The 24221-nt window shown below is 47.2% G+C and overlaps 1 protein-coding gene across 7 annotated transcripts in view; it reads left to right on the forward strand.

Moving 5' to 3' along the window:
* The window catches only part of LOC126538715 (cytochrome P450 3A11-like), a 162082-nt gene that overhangs the window by 78107 nt on the left and 59754 nt on the right, over positions 1-24221 (forward strand). The window lies entirely within an intron of this gene.

Here is a 24221-nt window from a genome sequence, read left to right on the forward strand (position 1 = left end):
GAAAAGCTTATCGTAGGCTAAAAACCCTACTACTTCGACCACACTTCTAACCAGGTCATTGAGGAACGCCTTTAGCCATCACTGAGACCAAATTATACACCGCATTATCGGAACTGTCAGCCCTTGTCATTCCTGCTCGCTAACATTCGAAGTGTTGTTCCCAAGCGTGATGCACTGTGCAGTCTAATAGGCTCATCTTCTTCGACGTTTTACTACAGACAGAAACATGGCTTAACAGATCAATCGATGGTACCGAAATTCTCCCTTACCTCTCGCATTTTGCCATTTTTCGGAAAGATAGATCCGATAACTAACACGGTGGGGGTGTATTAATCGCCATTCAAATTGTTCACTTGTAAACATCTCTTCAGAACTGGAAATGGTTTGGATTCGATGCATTGCTACACACCCGCACATTCTGATTGGCATTTGCTATCGGTTTCCCAGTACCGACAGTTCTTTCACGCCTTTACTTAATGAAGCCTTAAATACGTTAACAATGTGAAGAAGAAGACGCGCCTCGCGGCACAGACACATCGCCAACGCGCGGCTCGGCTCCGCTCGCGCTGTTGATTACTGTCGCCTTTTTTGGACAGTGCTTCGGGCTGGCTCGCCGTTCCCGGTCGCTGCGCTTTTGCCTTAGGAGCCGCCAATAAACCTCTTCTCAATTGGTGGAGGTGCTGGGACTCAAACCCCGTCGCTTGTAACCCTGGAGCTGCGATCAAGAACCCTATCGCCCGCCATGACCGACAGCTCATCCCAAACGGCGCCGACGCCACAGTCCGTCACTTGCACCGGCGTTGCACGACAACGCGACCCCAAGATCTTCAGCGGTGCAGACGACGAAGACGTAGAAGACTGGTTGGCGTCATATGAACGGGTGAGCGCGCACAACAAGTGGGATGATCCAGCCAAGTTAACCCACGTCATCTTTTATCTGGCTGGTGTTGCCCAACTCTGGTTTCACAACCACGAAAGTGACTTACCCACATGGTCCATCTTCAAGACAACCTTTACAGAAGTGTTCGGCCGACCCGCTGTTCGCAAACTGCGCGCTGAACAACGCTTGCGCACCCGAGCACAGCAGACGGCAGAAACATTCACGAGCTACATTGAAGACATCGTGGACCTGTGTAAACGAGTCAACGCGGCAATGCCCGAAGCTGAGCGAATTCACCATATACTGAAGGGCATCGATGACGGCGCTTTCCAGATGCTTCTAGCCAGGAATCCGCGCACTGTGTCCGAAGTCGTCAGCCTATGCCAAAGTTATGATGAGTTACGGAAGCAACGCGCTTCGACTCGGCGTGCTCTGGGCAGCGACGACTTGGTGGCAAGCCTTGACAGCATGTACGACCCATGCTCGTTACTTCAACGGGTCAAGGACTTCGTGCGTGAGGAAGTTGCCCGCCAACTTTCTTTAGTCCCCTTCACTGAGGAGCCCACCTCCCGTCTTCCAAACACGCTCCGCACTCTCATCTCCGAAGAGGTCGCTCAAGTTGTCCCTTCCGCACACCATCAGCCGCCTGCAGCCACGAATCTCAACTCTGCTCTGGCAGTGCAGCCTGTCGCGACTCCTCCCACCTATGCGCAGCCAGTCCAGCCTGTGGCCGCGCCTCTTACGTACGCGCAGGCAGTACGCAGGCCTCCGCCTGCGTCTTTCGCGACCCATTCCCAACCGGTGCCACCGGAAGCCCATGCTGCATCTTGGACCGCACCGAGAGCTAATCCTTGGAGGACGCCGGATAATCGTCCCATCTGCTATTCTTGCTGCACTCCTGGACACGTCGCCCGATATTGCCGACGTCGGCCTCAAGCGTTCGGCGACGCCTCTCGGCCCTTCCAGTACGGCAGCCAGCCCTTTCGCCAATACGCCACTCCTTCCCCTCAACCGTATGCTCGTACTGACCTTCCAGAATTTCCTTCGCGTCGCTCGCCATTCCCTCGCCGACGCTCGCTCTCCCCAATGCGTCGACGACCCGCACCACCTGACCAGGAAAACTGAACGTCGCAGTTCACGAGGCAAGAACTGCGCCCCATTCGAACTGTCTAAGTCCTCGCGCCTGTCCTGCTAACGTGGTCGAAATTACTGTAGAAGGTGTTCCTGCATTCGCTCTTGTGGATACCGGCGCAGCCGTTTCTGTGATAGCCGCCAAACTGTGCCGTTCGCTGCGCAAGGTGACCACGCCGCTTTCTGGACTGTCGCTTCGTACGGCAAGCGCTCAGCACGTCACTCCGCACGCAGCCTGTACTGTACGTGTGCTTATTCACGGCATTGTTTACATAGTCGAGTGCATTGTTCTTCCCACCTGCTCGCATGACGTCATCCTCGGATGGGACTTCTTATCCCGTCATAAAGCCGTGATCGACTGCGCACGCGCCGAAGTTGAATTTTCCCCTTGTGACGCACCCTTGCACGAAGATTGTGACCGCCCTTCTAAACTTACCGTGCGCGAGGACACAGATATTCCACCTGGCTCCTTCGCTCTCGTACCCGTCTCTTGCGATGCCATCACTGATGCAACGGTCCTCTTCACACCTTCCGACGTCTTCATGAGCCGTAAATCTCTCCGACTACCCTTCGCAACACTTGGCATGGCTGGCGGCTGCAGCAATATATACTTTTGCAATCCCCTCTGTGCGCCTATTACATTGCTCGTTGGTGAATGCCTTGGCATCGTGGAACTCCTCGACTCTTCGTCTTTGGTTGACGTCCCCGGAGACTCTTTTGATGTCGACTCCGGCCCGTCGTCTTCGATTTCCGCGCTTGACGAGACGTCCAAGGATGCATTCTCGAGTGCCATCGCCGATACCCTCACACCTGCCGAACGCGCCGACCTTCTTGATCTCCTGCACCACTTTAGAAGTTCATTCGACGTTTCACAACCTCACTTGGGCCGCACGTCGGAAGTGCAGCACTACATTGACACCGGTTCACATCAGCCGTTACGTCAACGACCCTACCGCGTCTCGGCCGAAGAGCGTCGTGTCATTACCACCCAAGTCGAAGATATGCTGCGCCGTGACGTTATTCAACCTTCGCACAGTCCCTGGGCATCGCCTGTCGTTCTCGTTCGCAAGAAGGACGGGTCTATTCGTTTTTGCGTCGACTACCGTCGGCTAAATAAGGTAACGCGCAAAGACGTCTATCCTTTGCCGCGCATCGACGACGCCCTCGACAGTCTTCAGGGAGCAGAATTCTTTTCGTCCCTTGACTTGCGTTCGGGGTACTGGCAGGTACCGATGGCTGCATCCGATCGCCAGAAAACCGCATTCATTACGCCTGACGGCTTATATGAATTTAACGTAATGCCGTTCGGGCTTTGTAACGCCCCTGCCACCTTTGAACGACTCATGGACAACACGCTGCGTGGCCTCAAGTGGTCCATATGTCTGTGTTACCTCGACGATGTCGTGGTTTTCTCGCCTGATTTTCCGACTCACCTGCTCCGCCTCAGACTTGTTTTGACCTGTCTAACGAACGCTGGCCTCCAACTCAACCTCAAGAAGTGCCGCTTCGCCGCGCGAGAGCTCACCATTTTAGGCCACGTTGTGTCCAAGCACGGTGTTCTACCCGATCCTGCAAAACTTCGAGCAGTCGCTGAGTTTCCGAAGCCTCAGACCATCAAAGAACTTCGGAGCTTTGTGGGCCTATGCTCATATTTCCGGCGCTTTGTTCGGAATTTCGCATCGATCATGGCGCCATTGACTCAGCTTCTGCGCGGTGACACCACCCTCTCCTCCTGGTCCCCTGCATGTGACTCCGCCTTCGCTACGCTGCGTCGTCTTCTCACCTCCCCACCTATTCTTCGCCATTTCGACCCGTCGGCTGCAACTGAGGTACACACAGATGCCAGCGGGGTCGGTCTCGGCGCCGTCCTCGCCCAACGAAAGCCAGGCTACCCCGAATACGTAGTCGCCTATGCGAGTCGCACGCTGACGAAGCCTGAGGCCAATTACAGCGTGACCGAAAAAGAATGCTTGGCCTTAGTATGGGCACTTGGCAAGTTCCGACCATACCTGTACGGGCGCCCATTCGACTTGGTCACAGATCACCACGCGCTTTGTTGGCTTGCCAACTTGAAAGATCCCACTGGCCGCCTAGCCCGTTGGGCATTACGCATCCAGGAGTACGATATTCGCGTCGTATACCGCAGTGGGCGAACACACTCCGACGCCGACGCCCTGTCTCGTTCACCTTTACCTCCAGACTCGGCCTGCGGAACAACTTCCGCACACTCCATCTCATCTCTCGACATGGACTCCTTTGCCACCGCACAACGTCGTGACCCGTGGATCGCTTCTCTTTTCGACTATCTTTCTGGATCATCGACCATCCCTGTATCCCGAACCCTCCGACGCCAAGCAGTTCATTTTGCCATTCGTGACCAGCTGCTCCACCGACGCAATTACTCGCCTGAAGGCCGTCGGTGGCTTCTGGTGATTCCCCGCAGCTTAAGGTCCCAAATATGTGCCGCTTTCCACAACGATCCACAGTGTGGCCACGCCGGAGTCTTCAAGACGTACGAACGAATTCGCCACCGCTACTACTGGCGCGGCATGTACAATTTTGTACAAAAATTTGTTCGATGCTGTCTTGACTGTCAACGCCGCAAATCGCCGCCTTTACGCCCGTCTGGTGCCTTGCAGCCGCTCCCGTGCCCTGCCACACCCTTCGATCGCGTCGGCATCGACCTATACGGCCCGCTTCCTATGACGCCAGACGGCAATAGGTGGATCATAGTTGCTGTTGATCACTTGACACGCTACGCCGAAACTGCTGCTTTACCAAGTGCTACGGCACGGGATGTAGCCTTTTTTGTTCTACACCGCTTCGTGCTTCGACACGGCGCACCTCGAGAACTCCTCAGCGATCGGGGTCGCGCCTTCCTCTCCGAAGTCGTCAAAAGTTTGCTCTCGGAATGCCGTATTATTCATCGGACAAGCACGGCATACCATCCCCAGACTAACGGACTCACAGAGCGATTTAACCGCACACTTGGTGACATGCTGTCGATGTACGTGGCATCTGATCATGGTAACTGGGACCGCATCCTTCCATTCATCACGTTCGCGTACAACACCGCGATCCAGGCGACTACGGGATTTTCACCTTTCTTCCTCCTGTATGGCCGCCAGCCTACGCATACCATCGACACGCTCCTTCCGTACCGTTCTGACGCCTCCGAGTGTCTACCTGTGTCCGACGTCGCCCGACAGGCAGAAGAATGCCGCCAGCTAGCGCGCTCCTTTACGGCCGAGCAACAGCAGCGCCAGAAAGAAAACCGCACCGACACGCTTCCGAACACCACCTACGCTCCAGGCGTTCTTGTGTGGTTGTCTGTGCCTTTCCAGACTCCGGGGCTTTCCTCGAAACTCGTCCCAAAATTCGAAGGGCCTTACCGAGTCTTGGAGCAAACATCTCCGGTGAATTTTCTAATTGAGCCACTGTCACCACCTGAAGACTTGCGCCGGCGTGGACGTGACATTGTTCACGTCTCGCGTCTCAAGCCCTACCACGACCCTCTGCCTCCTGATTCTTAAGGCGCCAGGATGGCTCTTTTTTGTCCGGGGGGAGATTGTGAAGAAGAAGACGCGCCTCGCGGCACAGACACATCGCCAACGCGCGGCTCGGCTCCGCTCGCGCTGTTGATTACTGTCGCCTTTTTTGGACAGTGCTTCGGGCTGGCTCGCCGTTCCCGGTCGCTGCGCTTTTGCCTTAGGAGCCGCCAATAAACCTCTTCTCAACAAAAACATATCCTAACATTCCTGTCCTTCTGTTTGGCGATTTTAATTTTCGAACTATTGATTGGTCTGATCCTGCCTCTACAATAACTTAATGCAGCCCCGCTAGCGATTTCATAAACACGTGTATAACATTCGGCTTAACGCAACTCGTCACTGACTCACTACGTGTTACTGATCACTCGTCCAACGTTTTAGATTTTGTAGTAACAACTCACCCTGATAACTTTACCCCTCTCACCTTATTGCGCGGTTTGAGCGACCACCTGACAGTACATATTTCGTTTCATTGCAACGTACTGAAGAAACAAAAAAAATCTAAAAACACTGACACTCTATCATAACGGTGACTATGTCAGCATGAACCGAGAATTATCTGAGTACTTCGATGGGTTCGTTGCTAACATTCAAGTAAATTATCTCGTGTCGAACAGGCTGCTTTTCAAAGCAGAGATGCATCGCCTTATACGTCTTTACATCACCACCATTACAATAACAGAACGAACAACATCACCATGGTTTAATGTATCCCTCAAACGGCTCAATAATAAGAAAAAACGGCTCTTAATTCGATCAGCCAAATGATCCAGTTCTTCTTCCACATGACAGAAGTATTATGCAGTGGAGAAAAAATATGACAAGTCAACCTGTCAAACTCAACACAACTTTCTTTTTACCACTTTTTGCCAGCTGTGCTACAAACTAACCCGAAGCGATTTTGGAAAACTATTTAACATAATCAACGGAATGAGATATCACTTATAAATAGCTCCGGACTTCCGATCCCTGAGACTGAGTTTGCACAACATTTAGTTCGGTTTTTACTAATGAATTGCCTGATGGCTTGCCCGATCCATCATACTTCGCATATCCGCTCATGCAAAATATCACATTCGATTCCATCAGCATTGTCAAGTTAATTGAATCATTGAAGAACTCGTCCTCAATCGCAGTAGACGGTATCAATGCCTAAGTTCTAAAAAATACTAAACATGTGCGTAGCCTGTTTTTACCACTCATATTCCAGGTATCGCTTAACAGCGCTTCAATTTCACATGACTGGCAGGTGGGCAAGGTCATCACAGTCTTCAAGAAATGAAGCCGTTCACCACCGAGTAACTACCGCCCTATTTCCATAAAAAGCGTGCCTTGTAAATAATGGAGCATATTTTATACTCGCACATTGCTAACATCCTAACATGCGTCAGATTTTTTCACCCATGTCAACACGGTTTCCGCAATAATTATTCTTGTGACACTCAACTTGCTCTTTTCTTGCACTACCTAGGCTAAACGTAGGTCGTAACATGCCGACTAACACAATATTTTTAGATTTTGAAAAAGCGTTCGATAAGGTCCCTCATGGTCGTCTCTTAAAGTTTTCGCGTCTTAACATTCATCCTTGTGCTCTAGGCTGGATTCGAGGGTTTTCAACTAACCGTCAGCAGTTCGTATACGCTAACTCAAACTCTTCATCCTTAACACCCGTGATTTCAGGCATATCTCAAGGTACCGTACTTGGTACCTTGGTACTTTGGTATCTGACTCTTCGCAGATGCTTGTGTGGTTTACCGAGCAGTTACTAACCCCACCGACTATTTGACGTTACATAATGACCTCTCGCGCATACAATACTGGTGTAATACTTGGCTCATGTCATTAAATGTAGCTAAAACCGTGTTAAGACTATTCATCGTCGTCGTAATTACGATATGCCTGATTATAGCATCAATAACACGCAGACTGACCAAACTGATTCATTCAAATATCTTGGTGTGTATATCTCGCGTGACTTAACTTGGACCTGTCATGTTAACCACATAATAAATTCTGCTAATCGTACTCTAGCTTAGCTACGCCGTAACCTTTTCCTTGCTCCTCCCTCTGTTAAACAACTTGCTTTTCTAACCTTTGTGTGGCCCAAGCTGGAGTGTGCCGATGCTATTCTTGAGTCCCACCACAATAACCTTACTAACCTCCCTCCAGTCGATTCAGAACAGCGCGACACGATTTATTCTGTCAACTTATTTGTACAATTCAAGCATCTGAGCACTAAAAGCCCTAATAGACATACCCTCTCTGAGCTCACGCCGTAGAATAGCACGTCGTAACCTCTTTCATAAATTTTTTCATTCTTTGCCTTTTGACAACCCGTACATAAGACGAGCACATCGCATTGCTCGCACCAATCTCTCTAAAACATTATATCCCCCACAAGCCCATACCATGACATTTCAGCAATCCATTTTTCTGTGCACAACACGAGACTGGAATGGCCTGCCTACCGAAGTTGCCACTATTATCGACCCACTTGCATTCAAGCGATTCATCGAAAATATCCCTCTGTAATTTGTAGTACCTATCTTTGTCACTAACCGCCCACTCCCTCATGTAATGCCTCAACACGAGACCTTTCATGCAATAAAAGAATAAATAAATAAATAAATAAAATTATATTTGAGACTTTCTCACGTCTACTGATTCTTTTTCTTCTCAGATTCAGAAACAGAGCAATAGTAGCCAGCGCTTACCGCGGTTTTTTGTTTAGTCAGTCAAATGTAGCTCTCTACTAACCACCGGCAAAGACATGCGCCTTGGGAATATTTTATTTATTTGTTTATTTATTTATTTACTTATTTATTTTTATTTCTTAGAACAGTACCCACAGCGCCTTTACGCCCGAACAGTGGTCGGGAACAAATAAAAGCAGGATGACAAGAAGTTTCGCCAATACACAAAATAATGCCAGCAGTAATAGCAATAATAATTAGAGGACGCAACAGGCTTGCGTCCGCAAGAGCTACGGCCTCGGCACTGCGCATGCGCAGTCACGGTCGCAAGGTTCTGCGCATGCGCAGTACCGTGGCCCCTAGTTCTTGCGTACGCAAGCCGCATGCATCCCCTAACAGTGGCGCTTGCACGAACCAATACTGATGCCCTTCTTTTGTAAGTATAGTCGGTTGTCAAAAAGAATAAAAATACTTTTGAGATAGCCTTGCAATAGCGTCAGAAAAGTGTGACAGCTAAGACCAATTGCGTTTTGAAAATCCGCTTCACCACGTACATTGATGCGTGCTTTGACGGCAAGAAACTATTCGCAATGCGAAAGAGAATAAAATATTACACATACATCCATACAAAAGCCAAAACCAATGTTATGGTTGACAAGAAAGAAACTCATGATATCGTCAGATTTAGTAACTAAAGAAGAATCATCGAGCTGCTTGAGGACACTCAACAAAAGTCGGCTAATCTTGAGTTGCCAAGTGCCAGGTGCACGAACAATGGCTCTTGAAAGACGTATCTTGTTTGTGCGTTTTTCGATTAAAACATAGCGAGCGAGTCATCTTCCCTTTTTCTATGCTTTTTTGCAGTTTCTTTAGGATGTTGTCTTAGCAGAAACGAATAAAATTTTTCCTCACGCGAGATCTCCGGACTTTTTTGGAGGCGAAATTCTCGTTAACGGCAATGACCTCTTTTTCTTTAAAAGTACCTTTAGTCGAAACGACGAAGCCGCCATCTTTGTCTGCTTGTAGCAGGCACAGGTCTTTCTACTTGAAGTAGGTTACAATACGCTGATTTGTGCAGTTTTTATCCCCACAATTGCGAATCGCAGCAATTTTGTGGAGACAATCGGCGCCCTCAAGTAAACAGTTTTCACGCTGTTCCACTTCCGCTTTTGCCGCCATACTTCTATACAGTGCAGCTTATTCATGCACTGTTATTTTCGGTTCCAGTCCATATTTGGGTCCTTTTTGAAGCACGCGGGCTGTCATACGGGATGCGGGCGTCGTCCATTACGTGAAGCCGAGAACGTGAACTGTTAGAGGCTTACCAAATCCAAATCACTGGTCTAGCCTGCGTGAGTCAAACTACTGTTCCACTCTATGAGTCAGAATTGAGATTTCTAAGCAATAAAAAGTCATACCAATGCCTTCGGCTGACTGGCGTCCTTTGCGTGTTTTATGCGTTTGAACATATGTATATTTGTGTATATATAGGGTGCTCCGTTTCCAGTATAAACAGTTGTAAATGCAGCGAGCGCTCGTGTTTCCTTTCCTTTCGGCTCTCGCTGTTTTCTTTTTCCTTTTCGAGTTTCTTGCGATAAAAAAACATCGTGTTAAGTAAACACCAACTCGCCCCAAAAAAAGTTATCCTCTCTTACAATAGTTCCTTAAATGCACAGATTTCTGCGGAGAAAATTTATGTTGCAGACACCCAACCAAAAAAAAAAAGACAATGCATCGAACGTCTGCAACGATAAAACGCCTTACACACTGCAATAATACACGAGAGACATGAATACATTTTAGTTACCTGCCGCAAAGACAGAAGAAAGACGTACGTAAAATTTTCTGGACTAACAACGACGCCACCAAACATAGCTGGCAGGCATCATTTATAGAACTGCAGGGCTCTGCAAATCTGCAGAAATACTGACAAGCTCCCACTGGCTTCCATTTTCTTTTCGGCGCATGAGAAGTAATTACAAATGGGTTTTATAGTTTTGATGATCACGTGTATCTCTTCTTTAACAAAATAGGCTTCAGTTACTATAGCACAAGGTAATATTGCAAGCAGAAGTGCCTACGTCTACTCTAGCACTGATTCCATAGCCTTAATTCTTGTCATCTCTACTTCATAACCCTCGATCATCTTTTTATGGTTTTGCTTCAGCGTACTGGTAAAAGTAACATGATTCCAGTAAAGGTGAGGCCAAGAAGCCAAGAAACCACGAATAGTTCAAAAACGAAGAAGCCAACCTACCAACCATGCTTAGACAAGTAAAAAAAGGTTAAAGTGCAATGCTTCAAGAACGTGATTAAAAAGTTAATCCTTAATAAATCAACACCTCACTGATGCGCTTACACAACTGCCGTCCGAGTGTGACGCCTTCGGTGCACTGCAACGTACAAGGGACTCAAGGTCCCCAATTATCGACACAAAAAGAAAAGTTGTGCTGCTTCCTTCGGTGCCCATCATCATCATCATCATCATCATCATCATCATCATCATCATCATCATCAGCCTAGTTACGCCCACTGCAGGGCAAAGGCCTCTCCCATACTTCTCCAACTACCCCGGTCATGTACTAATTGTGGCCATGTTGTCCCTGCAAACGTCTTAATGTCATCCGCCCACCTAACTTTCTGCTGCCCCCTACTACGCTTCCCTTCCCTTGGAATCCAGTCCGTAACCCTTAATGACCATCGGTTATCTTCCCTCCTCATTACATGTCCGGCCCAGGCCCATTTCTTTTTCTTGATTTCAACTAAGATGTCATTTACCCGCGTTTGTTCCCTCACCCAATCTGCTCTTTTCTTATCCCTTAACGTTACACCTATCATTCTTCTTTCCATAGCTCGTTGCGTCGTCCTCAATTTCAGCAGAACCCTTTTCGTAAGCCTCCAGGTTTCTGCCCCGTAGGTGAGTACTGGTAAGACACAGCTGTTATACACTTTCCTCTTGAGGGATAGTGGCAACCTGCTGTTCATGATTTGAGAATGCCTGCCAAACGCACCCCAGCCCATTCTTATTCTTCTGGTTATTTCAGTCTCATGATCCGGATCCGTGGTGACTACCTGTCCTAAGTAGATGTATTCCCTTACCATTTCCAGTGCCTCGCTACCTATCGTAAACTGCTGTTCTCTTCCGAGACTGTTAAACATTACTTTAGTTTTCTGTAGATTAATTTTCAGACCCACCCTTCTGCTTTGCCTCTCCAGGTCAGTGAGCATGCATTGCAATTGGTCTCCTGAGTTACTAAGCAAGGCAATATCATCAGCGAATCGCAAGTGCTAAGGTATTCTCCATCAACTTTTATCCCCAATTCTTCCCACTCCAGGTCTCTTAATACCTCCTGTAAACATGCTGTGAATAGCATTGGAGATATCGTATCTCCCTGTCTGACGCCTTTCTTTATTGAGATTTTGTTGCTTTCTTTGTGGAGGATTACGGTGGCTGTGGAACCGCTATATATATCTTCCAGTATCTTTACATATGGCTCATCTACACCCTGATTCCGTAGTGCCTTCATGACTGCTGAGGTTTCGACTGAATCAAATGCTTTGTCGTAATCAATGAAGGCTATATATAAGGGTTGGTTATATTCCGCACATTTCTCTATCACCTGATTGATAGTGTGAATATGGTCTATTGTTGAGTAGCCTTTACGGAATCCTGCCTGGTCCTTTGGTTGACAGAAGTCTAAGGTATTCCTGATTCTATTTGCGATTACCTTAGTAAATACTTTGTAGGCAACGGACAGTAAGCTGATCGGTCTATAATTTTTCAAGTCTTTGGCGTCCCCTTTCTTATGGATTAGGATTATGTTAGCGTTCTTCCAAGATTCCGGTACGTTCGAGGTCATGAGGCATTGTGTATATAGGGCGGCCAATCTTTCTAGGACAGTGTTCCCACCATCCTTCAACAAATCTGCTGCTACCTGATCCTCCCCAGCTGCCTTCCCCCTTTGCATAGCTCCCAAGGCGTTCTTTACCTCTTCCGGTGTTACTTGTGGGATTTCAAGTTCCTCTAGACTATTCTCTCTCACCTTATCGTCGTGGGTGTTACTGGTACTGTATAAATCTCTATAAAACTCTTCAGCCACTTGAACTATCTCATCCATATCAGTAACGATATTGCCGGCTTTGTCTCTTAACGCACACATCTGATTCTTGCCTATTCCTAGTTTCTTCTTCACTGCTTTTAGGCTTCCTCCGTTCCTGAGAGCCTGTTCAATTCTATCCATATTATAGTTCCTTATGTCCGCTGTCTTACGCTTGTTGATTAACTTAGAAAGTTCTGCCAGTTCTATTCTAGCTGTAGGGTTAGAGGCTTTCATACATTGGCGTTTCTTGATCAGATGTTTCGTCTCCTGCGATAGCTTACTGGTTTCCTGTTTAACGGCGTTACCACCGACTTCTATTGCGCACTCCTTAATGATGCCCATAAGATTGTCGTTCATTGCTTCAACACTATGGTCCTCTTCTTGGGTTAAAGTCGAATACCTGTTCTGTAGCTTGATCCGGAATTCCTCTAGTTTCCCTCTTACCACTAACTCATTGATTGGCTTCTTATGTACCAGTTTCTTCCGTTCCCTCCTCAAGTCAAGGCTAATTCGAGTTCTTACCATCCTATGGTCACTGCAGCGCACCTTGCCGAGCACGTCTACATCTTGTGTGATGCCAGGGTTCGGGCAGAGTATGAAGTCGATTTCATTTCTAGTCTCACCATTCGGGCTCCTCCACGTCCACTTTCGGCTAACCCGCTTGCGGAAAAAGGTATTCATTATCCGCATATTATTCTGTTCTGCAAACTCTACTAATAACTCTCCTCTGATTTTCCTAGAGCCTATGCCATATTCCCCCACTGACTTGTCTCCGGCCTGCTTCTTGCCTACCCTGGCATTGAAATCGCCCATCAGTATACTGTATTTTGTTTTGACTTTACCCATCGCCGATTCCACGTCTTCATAGAAGCTTTCGACTTCTTGGTCATCATGACTAGATGTAGGGGAGTAGACCTGTACAACCTTCATGTTGTACCTCTTATTAAGTTTCACAACAAGACATGCCACCCTCTCGTTAATGCTATAGAATTCCTGTATGTTACCAGCTATGTTCTTATTAATCAGGAATCCGACTCCTAGTTCTCGTCTCTCTGCTAAGCCCCGGTAGCACAGGACGTGCCCGCTTTTTAGCACTGTATATGCTTCTTTTGGCCTCCTAACTTCACTGAGCCCTATTATATCCCATTTACTGCCCTCTAATTCCTCCAATAGCACTGCTAGACTCGCCTCACTAGATAACGTTCTAGCGTTAAACGTTGCCAGGCTCATATTCCGATGGCGGCCATTGTATGTTTATTAATTTCGTAACTATTCGAATTCAGTTCTTTGTGCGCTAATATGCATGTCCGGAGCTTTAGAATAAGGCAGTTGTTAAGGCGTTTATTCGATCGGACGAGGAGCAGCGCAGCGGCGATAGTCTAGGCGTATAGCACGCACTCCGAGCGCGAGTGGCGTTCACGAGCAAAAGCGCTGAAGAGGACGACCCACTATACATTTCCAATCCTTTTCTGTACACAGTTTACACAAATACAAATTAGTTACTACTCCTTGCATGCGTCGTTTTCATAAGTTCTGTTGTGTGATTTCTACGGGACTGTCTGTATTTCTGCAGGTATCTGTAGATATTGTGCGTAAAGATAGGTCGCCGGACCAACTACACGGTGAATAAATTTATCTTGTGTTCTCAAAAAACCATTGGGGCTTCATTTCCACTGTTCGTTGCTATATGCGAAGGTTCAGGTATACCCGGGTGTTGGACGTACACAGACGCGGTCTATATACATATGCGAAGACATGGGATCGTTCCCCACCTGCGGCAAGTTGTTTTTTCATCCACTGTCATTTCCATTTCCAGGCAAGGTTCCCCAGAAGCGTCGTCCCCACTGCTGCTTGAACCCACAGAACTAGCTGTTCTTGCTTTGCTTTTCTGCCAAGACAAGCACCCTGTGTAGGTGGTGTGAGGGTAGAGACGATGAAGGATCAAACCAGGAAGGGTATCACAGAAAGAACACAAAAAATCACTAAAGAACTTTCCTGAACAAGAAGAAAGGAAACAGAGGGCCCGACATTTATTAGTGAGAGAGAGAGAGAGAGCAAATGATAAAGGAAAGGTAGGGAGGTTAACCAGGACTGAGCCCGGTTGGCTACCCTACACTGGGGAAAGGGAAAAGGGGACGGAAAGATTAAAAGAAGAAGAGAAAGTCTACTGGGTATATCGTTCGGTCACTCAGTTCGGATCACAAACGGTGACTCAAACCAGTAGCCTTCAAATATCGCAGCAGAGCTTTTGTGGCCTTTTGTAGCTGCGATATGCGATATTGCTAGTTGAAAACATTTATTAGTAATATCAAAAGGAGTCAAGGACACCAAGGGCAGCATAGGGGAAATTACTTGTACTTATTAAATGAAATAAAGAAATGATAAATTAATGGAAATTAAGTGGGAGAAAATACAAATGGCAGGATTTGGGGCACGAGTACACGTCTTCGCTATGCACTTCAATGCTCTTACCAAGTGAGCCGTTTTCTCATCCAATTTCTGAAGCACTTATGTTTATCTGCTAGAACTGAACATGGGAGTGTTATCCAGCGCCACCACTCATGCCCTCGACGGTGGATGTAAATATGCTTTCTGCTGTCCTTGGTGTCTTTGTTCGTTTCTTATGATATGGCGAATAAAAATTAGGCCCTCGGTTTCTCTTCTACCCGTTCCTTAGATAGCGATGCCTCGAATCCGACAGCATTAATGGCATCTTGTCCAGAGAGTCGATGCTTCGTGCTACCCGTGGTCGAAGGCATCAGTTGCGACGACATTCCCCAACGGCATTCTAAGACACAATCACCACAGTGACGCTCCTGTTTCCGACCGCAGCTTGACTCCGTGGTCGTCACGCCAGTCCCGCTCTCCCTCGCCGTGGCAACGTTCATTGTCATCACCACCGCCGGGAAACTACCGGCGTAGCCAATGGAGGTGGGGTTGCCTGAAACAATACGACACAGAGGCCTCTGCCGGTTACAATGTTGCGAAACAAAGTGCAAGCGTTAATCGATAGGTTATCTATAATGGCCTCGGTGGCCACTTGGACAATAATGCATGTTATGAGCCTTTCTTTCAAGAAGAGACTTCGTCGTAAAGCGGTGTTTTCTTTGGAAACTCTTCTTATATTTCACGCTCTACCCGACGAGATGGTTCTTTTCGTTGAGGTTTGGGCTGCGGATGTTTTAATGGCTGAGAATGGTTTCTTAAATCAGTTTGTAGTTCTTGAGTGGTGCACGCGTAAAGTTATCCTGGGCATGGGCTTTCTGCAAACACGAGGGGCAGCTGTTGATTGCGCTACCGGAGAGCTTTCTGTCAGCAGCGTCTTTGTCTCAGAAAACGTTGATGAACGGCCACGATAACATACATTTGCTGTTGTTTACGGTGTGACACTCTCCATGGTCCCTAGCCATCGATGCAGTTGATACCGTCGGTTTATTTGACGCCATGGTTCTACAACTCACCGATTTCTGTGCTAAGAAGGACACATTGGTGCCTAGTAGAGTTGTGTCCATGATCAATCAAATCACGTCGTTGTAGTCAGTAAACTCTTTTGCCGTAACCGTGCTACTTCCCAACCACACGAAACTCGCTGTCTTCGGCGACGACGCGTATGGTTCCGTTATGGTCGCAAGGGACAAAACGAATTTCCCAAATACACAACCTATGTGCCCACTTAAACCAAGAATTATTGAGCATGAGAAGCAACTCTCTGTGTCCGCGTCAACGTGTCGTCTTGGTACAAATGTTATCGCGACATTCTTCAGTGTTTGAACTGTAACAAGGTGAAAACTGTAAACTCTTCCATCTTCTCACGCTCGCGATCGGATTCAGGCCGGCTAAGCTCAACCTATACTACAGAAATGTTATCGGTCTCTTGATCGGAACGGAAGATTAGTGCTGAACATTAGTGCTGAACAGTGTTTACATCTCTTGCAGTTGCAAGAGATGTAAACGAAAAATGTCATCCAAGGTACCTCCTGTCGGCAGCGCTAGTTTTACTGGTGAACAAAAAAGATGGCCCTTGAAGGTTTGGCATTGACCACAGGAAGCTAAAGGCAGTCACAAAGATTTCTACCCGCTTCCGGGAATCGATGACTTAATAGGCTGCCTGCGTTCTGCCCCTACTTTTCGTCACTCGATTTACAATGGGGTTATTGGCAGATACCTATGCAACGCGCCGACAAAGAGAAGACAACGTTTGGGACACAGGACGGCTTGTTCGAATCAAGCGTTATTTCGTTCGAGCTTCGTTCGTAACGCGCCCTCCACCTTTGAAAGATTCACGGACGCAATTCTTCGCGAACTAAAGTGGGAGATATGCCTGTGCTACCGCGAATGATGTTGTTATTTTCAGCCGTGCGTTTGTAGAGCATAACGCCCGCTTTAGCCTGGTTTTGGATTCCGTGCAGAAAGCTAACTTGATTCCGAACTCCAGAAAGTGCCTACTTCTTAAGTGCCAGACTTTCATTCTCGGCCACATAGCGAGCAAGGATCGCGTCCGACTTGACCCAAGGAAGACTGAGGTAGTCAGCGTCTTTAAGCCACCGTACACTGCACGAGAGCTCCGTTCTTTTCTTGGGTTATGTTCGCATTTCCGCCGCTTTCTTTCAAGGTTCGCTCTCATTGTGCATCCATTCAGGCGTCTGTTGCGAAAACATGCACTCGTTCTGTCAACTCAAGATCGGACTCTATCCTGCCTCACTTCGACCCTCCTTACACCCACCATCCATAGCAACACCAGTGGGGTAGGCTTAGGACCAGTGCGCGTACAACGATTCAATTACGCAGAACACATTGTTGATTATGCTAGTCGTTGTTTCAGTGATTCTGACCTAAATTACACTGTCACGGAGCAAGAATGTCCTAGGTTTACTGGCGCGAAATACATTTCGTGAAAAGGGAACGAAGCAAGAAGACATAGTGAAGCGCGAAACGTACTTTTCGCTAAATGTACCTCGAGCGACAATCAGGTATACCAGGAAATCTAAGCACCAACTTGCCCTAAGAACAAGTCCTTGAGGAAGTATATCTTGCGGTAGTTTTCCTGTTCAGAAATTGGGCTTTGATATTTACGGTCGCGCATTCAAGATCATCACCTACCAGCATTCTTTATGCTTCCTTGTAAGTCTTCGAGGCCCGTCTTTTCGTTTGGCAAGATCACATTTACGACTTCAAAAGTGACTTTCTTGTAACTTGTAGGAGTGACCGCCGTCGAGCTGACGCCGATTGCCTTTCTCGCGTGCCATTGGCGATGACACACTGCGATGAAAACAACTTCGATGGCTGCCTGCAACTCTCCTGCAGACTGAGATGGCTTGGAGGTCGCTTGAGACGTGGTCTTTAATCAAAGCTCAGCACAAATTTCTCTGTTGTGTGGTGCATCTTCGGCCAGTAAAAGCGCCCCTTGACACGCTGCAGTTAGCGGTCAAACCACAAACGCATGCCGCTTCGTCATGCACGCCTGGTAGCACCTCACTTCAAAGACTTTCTGGCCCAACGAGACGGAAGCGAGCCCCAATGGCGTAGTTGGTTTTACAAAGTAAGCCATCGCGTATAGAGAACCAGCCACTGGCTTTGGTAGTGTGATGCGCGACAAAAAGAGGCTGCAAGCTTAGGTCGTTACGTAGTTGCTGTTGGAAAACGGTAGCAATATTAGGCTGCATAGACTTTGTCATCGCATTTTCCGCTGCTGACTCGATAAGTTACGACTATTTAGCTTAATTTATTGCACCCGGCTTCGCCGTAACGTCGGAATATGCAAAGTACCTAACGTTGACAACTGCAACACCTTCTCTCCGTGAATATCCTCGCCTCTGCAATAAGTTTGGTATACAATAATTTCATGAGCTATTGCCGAGCATTTCGAAAAAGCTGCTGGATATCTTCATCCGAAAAGGCAGGACTTTTACAGAGACGTTGTGACCTCTTTAGGGGGATGACAATCCCTATGCGCGTAACATCATGAATTTAAATTACAACCTCCTGCACTATAGCCAGAATGCGAACAGCTACGACAAAGAACAGAATTGGGAAGGAAAGGTTTGAGACTAAAAATGAGCGGCTACACTATCTTTCCGATAGGCAGAAGGTACCAGCAAACCTAGCGATAATGCCACAGTGGTACCTTTTTTCACCGTCTTCGAGGTGGTTATGTCAGTATAAAGCTAAGACGCCGAAAGCAGACACTTTATAAAAAGCCATATTGGGCTTGACACGCCACGGCCCTAATGTTGCTTTCGTACATGATAAATGTGGCGGGACAAAAGCGCTCACCGGAACAGATGCAAATGGCGCACATTCCAAGGCCTGCTATAAAGGTTCGATCTTCTGATGACATACGCACCATTCCACATCTTCCGAAATTAATGGACATCGCTTACAATCTGGAATTCAAATGTCATTAACTTGAGCTCCGTCCGGACAACCTCCGAGGTTTTCAGCAGGAAAAATCCCCCACTCGACGGCTGCAGTGCGACAGGAATGGCGCTAACGCTGGTACAGAAGAACGATGCCAAGGTCCAATGATCAGGCTAGTAGGAGCGCTAACCAAAACTGGGCCCTTTGCCACGACGCAATTTCTACATCGGCGTTGACTTGATTACCTGGAGAAGTAAGACAGATTCAAGCTGAATAAATTATATAAGAGGCTTAATCAACAAAAAACTCACGCAAACAATCGTTGAACGGGTTCTCTCAGCTGAGGCTTTTTATGTTGTTGCTGTTGTATTGCCAAAGCTGTTATTGTAGTCGCAGAAAATGAATCATACCCACAAATGAATTGACCAAATAGAAGGAGTTGAAAACAACGCAAAGTAATTAAAAAAACAATAAACAAGAGATAAAATCACAGCAGATTGTTGTGAAGCATAATAAAGAAAAAAATATGCTCAGCGATTACGTCATCATTTATTTTCAACTCCCTTCTTTGTCCGCTTCTACTTGACAGAGCTAAAGACTGGGACAGATAAGTATATATAGTCCTGAAACATCAGCTCTCTCACCAGAGCCATGACCGAGTGGGACAACCACCGCATGGGCTCGGTAGGTGGCGGGTTAGAGTAAAGCAATGCCCGCCGCCGGTGGTACCTGTGGCCCAGGTTGGCTCCGATCCCGGGGGTCAAGGCAAGAACCCTACTCACTGGCCGAGCCGTGATTGCTTGGTTGGCTGGTGGGCTCGGTTTGGAACAGTGCCACATTTTTTTTTTCGCCTTTCCCCTCAATATTGAGATGGCTCATAGCTTAGCATTCTTCCACTGACCATTTTTTACACCGTGTTTAACTTGTTGGGTTTTAAAGGAGCTTCCTTTGCGAGAGCATAGCCAATTTGATCATCCGTCCGTCGCCCTCACCCCAGCTGCATATCGCGAATCTGTCACAACTTGCCAGAAAACGTTGAAGAGAGCAATCGCGATCTTCCGTAGTGGGTGTGTGCTGTAATTGAGGCTCGACAGCAACATCGAGGGTGTGGTCCTTGCGCTGTCTGGTCCTGCTGGTCGATTGGCCTAAGCTTGATCCTTAGCAGTGGATCGCATATAGCTTTGCTACAGCCTGTACACCAAGCTTCTAAACGCTGCTGCGTGCCCCCCATCTTTGTGCAACATTCTTTCCGTCAACATAAGACTGCCTTCTGCAAGAAAGCAAGTTCACACTTCTGGACCAACCGGTTATCGTCACCACGCATGCCGCAGGGCAGTGGAGACCACACGCGGCTCGGACACATCAGTTGGCATGCCACGCAAGTCAAAACTTTTCGACCAAGTGGGAGCGGGTGCGTACTTGACGTGAAGCCTAATTTTCTGGTGAGTGCAGCGTGTTTGAACTTGTACAAAATGCTGTTGTCGTGTCCGGATTTGGACTCTTGCTGCACTCGTGTTATAACTGGTCTTCGCTGAAGTCCAATATAAACTTCTTGCTATAAGTGTGCGTTCGATCACGTTCTTCTTTCCCTGGTCCTGCTACGTTAGATTGCAACGACCCCAGACACGTGGTTCAATATATGCAATTACGTCGAAGATTGCGCTAGGTTGTTCTGGGTTATTGACCATGCAACCGCATGAGGACGATTGACGATATCAACTGAAGAACAGACAAGGACCTGAACTGACATTGAAAATGTATGCATGTTGAAGCAAGGAAACAAAAGTGCAGAAATACGCAAGAAGTGTAACACAAGCTAAATACCATTAAAAATGGAGGCTTGCTATCGCGTATACTGCATGCCCATGCGTCCTGAACCACGACAGATTTGTGCGATAAATTCATGCTTACACGTGTGGTGCTTTCCCGCATCATCTGAGCTCCTTAAGGTGGCACGGCCAGGCTTGCGCAATTTTTGTTCGTTTCGCTGAGATCGCGCTTCCAGAGGAGATGATTTTGAAACTCTCGCCTCTAGTAACTTTTGCCATAATTAAAAATGACAACTTCAGCTGATGACTCTTGAGATAAAGTTCTTGCACCTGGCCCATGCCTATCTGGCGTGGCAAATCCTCTTTCGTTAGCGAATGCTTATTTCCTTCTGCGTTAAAGATGCTGATCCTTTACAGATGCCATCCATGAGATCGTTGGAAAACGTCGTACTGACTGAATGGTTACTTGAGTTCGAGCTACGTATCATAGTATTCTTCAAACCAAGCTGGCCCACCACGAAAAAGGAGCGACCACTATTGCGAAATTAGACCGTTAGACCTTTACTAGCGGTCGCATAAGTTTGGCAGTCCAGCCGTGGTGGCGTAGTGGCTTTGGGGTTTCGCTCCAAAGCCCGAGGGCGCCGGTTCGAATCCCGGCCGCGGTGGCCGCATCTCGACGGGAGCGAAATGCAAGAACCCCCCCGTCTACCGTGTGATTAATGCACGTTCAAAATATCCGAGACGGTCAAACTTAACCCGGAGTCCATAGCGCTTCATAATAATATCGTGATTTCGGCACGTAAGACCCCAGCATCTATTCACCATGAATGAGTTAATCCATAAATAAATAAAACTTGTGTGCTTGGTTATGTCATTTCTGTACCTCAGGGCCCATCCATACTCCATCTCCGGCACGCACGTGACATTTCACGCACCTCATTGCGGCTACGGTCGCGATAAAGCCTGCCCACTTTTTTTATTTAATTCTTTTTTTCACATTAGAACTGATAGTTCGTGTACTTTGGTTAACGCATGCAAAAAAAATTTCCGTACGAAACTCTCCCGCTTGGCGTCCGCACAATATGAACACGCTGAACTTCTCTCCCAAACATCCAAAACATGGTTTCGGTTCCAACTGTAGAAACGGAACCAGTCATTGCAAAAGCAGGCACATATTTTCAGCGGGCTTTACCGGCCCCACCGACACTGGAAGTGCCTGCTCAAAGCAACGACAGACGTTCATTCTAACAGAACTATCTAACCAGAACAGAAGACCAGAACTTGGAACTAAAATGACATTTGAGACTTTCTCACGTCTACTGATTTTCTTTTTCTTCTCAGATTCAGGAACAGAGTAATAGTAGTCAGCGCTGAGCACGTTTTTCTGTTTAGCCAGCGAAGTGCAACTTTCTACTAGTCACCGGCAAAGACATGCGCCCTGGGAATATTTATTTTCAATTTATTTATTTATTGATTTATTTATTTACTTAATTACTTACTTACTTGCTTGCTAACTTACTTACTTACTTACGTATTTATTTATTTATTTATTTATTTATTTATTTATTTATTTATTTATTTATTATAATAGTGCCCACAGCGACGTTACGGCCAGACAGGACTTGGTAACAAAGAAAAGCAGGATGACAAGCAGTTTCACCTATACACAAAATAAAACTAGCGTGCTGTGCACAACGTACGTAAAGAAAAAGGAGGAAAACGCATTGCGAAGAACAGCAAAGACTATGTATGCACGTCTACCGATATTTATGCAACGATGAAAAGAAAAAAATAACACTTGGTTCAAAGGGATAACGACAACATCCCGCGGCTGATGATTAAAACCGTGGATGGTGCTGGGGAAAAAATGACATCTGAAGCGTGTTTGTTTTGCATCTTGTCTCGTTGATTTTGAAAGTGTGATCCACACGCGAGGGTACATAACCGGGCCTGAGTAAGTGCTCTTCGCGACGAATATCAGTCTTGGAATAAAATAATAACTGGAAAAAAATAATCGAAGGTATTTCCAGTGCTCATGCTGTGTATCCATGCCGATGCGTTCCCTAGCGCTTGACACGCTGAAATGCGTAGACTATTTAGCAGTTATAAACCTCAGAGCCTGATTGTGCATTATTTCCAACTTGACTACGTCAATTTTCAACCATGCATCCCAGGCACTTCAAGAGTACTCAAGTATAGGTCGTGATCTGACTCGCATATCAGTTCTTTTTTTTTTATTCAAAGGAAACTTTTCTGCATTTCTAGGCAAGAATCCTAGTGTGCGAGAAGCCTTCCGTGTTATGTAATCCACGTGACGGCGCCAGGAAAGGTGATAAGTATACGCCAAGATATTTCTAGTCCGCCACTGACGAGAGAGTTGATACTTTAATGTCATAGGCGTGACTGTCGTGGTCGTCTTTTCTTGAAAGCATAGGTGAACAGTTTTCGTCTAATTGACGGTCATTCTACAAGTATTGCACCAATACAACTCGCATATGCAGCTCTCGGCGCGGAAAATTTAAGTACCGCACACCACACCAAAGAACAATGTGTGCAACATATGGAACAATAAGACGCCTTGCATTTCGTGACAACAACAGAGAAAACTGAATCTGCTTCTTGAAAGTCTGATCCACAACGTCAGTACATGGCCATGTGCGTCGGCTGCGGACAGCGCCATTTTGTCTGGGTGATGCAATGTTGGTACTCCATTTCGAGTGCTTATTCTGATCAGCAAGAACGCCGATAAGCGATGAGTAATGCATCACGCGCTTGTGTGCTGGGTTAATCGAAAACAATCTAGAGTTATTTCTCACGTAGTTGAGCCGTGGCCTCGCATGGTAGTTGGCACGTTTTTCTACAGCTCCATTAAAGATGTTGCCGATGCTACTGAAGGGGGCATCACAGTGAGTTCATTTTGTATGATAACCGCAAGGGGTAGCTCCTACACAAACACTGAGCTCAACAAGTCCAATGTTCCCCTATAGGTGCGCCTACAAGGGAGGCGCCAAGCCGAAGGCACATTAGCGTACAATGAGTACGATACCCTTCTCGTACATGAACGAGCTGTGTACTAACCAATTCAATTTTATTGTCAGTGTCATCATGTAGTTGACTGTATGTGTCTCTTGCGTGGCTATGTGGCAATTTTTTTTTTTGAAACGTAGCTTTCTTTGTCTCTTCCTTCGACTTTTGCGCTGCTGCTGCTGGTTCCTTGCACACAGCGTCGGGGGGTGTTTCAGAGTGTTTATATACATGGCCGGAGCGTGGCAGAGAGGAAAGTTGACGCGAGAAACTCGCTTAGAGCTTTACATCACGTGGCATGTGTAGAATGCATTCTGGAGCACTCTGGGCGTCGCCACCTTAGCCTCCTGCCGGCTGTAATTATCTGTGGCCCTCTCAAAAGCATTGCAGAAACTGCAGCGCTTAGCGTTCTACTATTGTGAAAGTCCAGAGGAGACCTAACAGCAGATAGGAGGGGGGAGAGGAGGTAGAGAATGGGTAGAAACGACCCAGTTGCAAAACGACTGAATAGAGAGTTTTAGATTAGGGGACGCAAGCGGCTTGCGTACGCAAAACAAGGGGCCACGGTACTGCGCATGCGCAGACCCAGACCTAAGGGTCCGTTGCGGCGCTTCGGCTGACGTGGCTGCAGTGCTTTCGCATTCATCCACGTAAGGATAAGTGCCCCTTGAATTTTTTCTATCCTCTGTTGTCTTATGCTTCATAAACCCAAAGTA

Source organism: Dermacentor andersoni, chromosome 8 (genome assembly GCF_023375885.2).
Source record: "Dermacentor andersoni chromosome 8, qqDerAnde1_hic_scaffold, whole genome shotgun sequence".
In the NCBI taxonomy this organism is placed as follows: Eukaryota; Metazoa; Arthropoda; class Arachnida; order Ixodida; family Ixodidae; genus Dermacentor; species Dermacentor andersoni.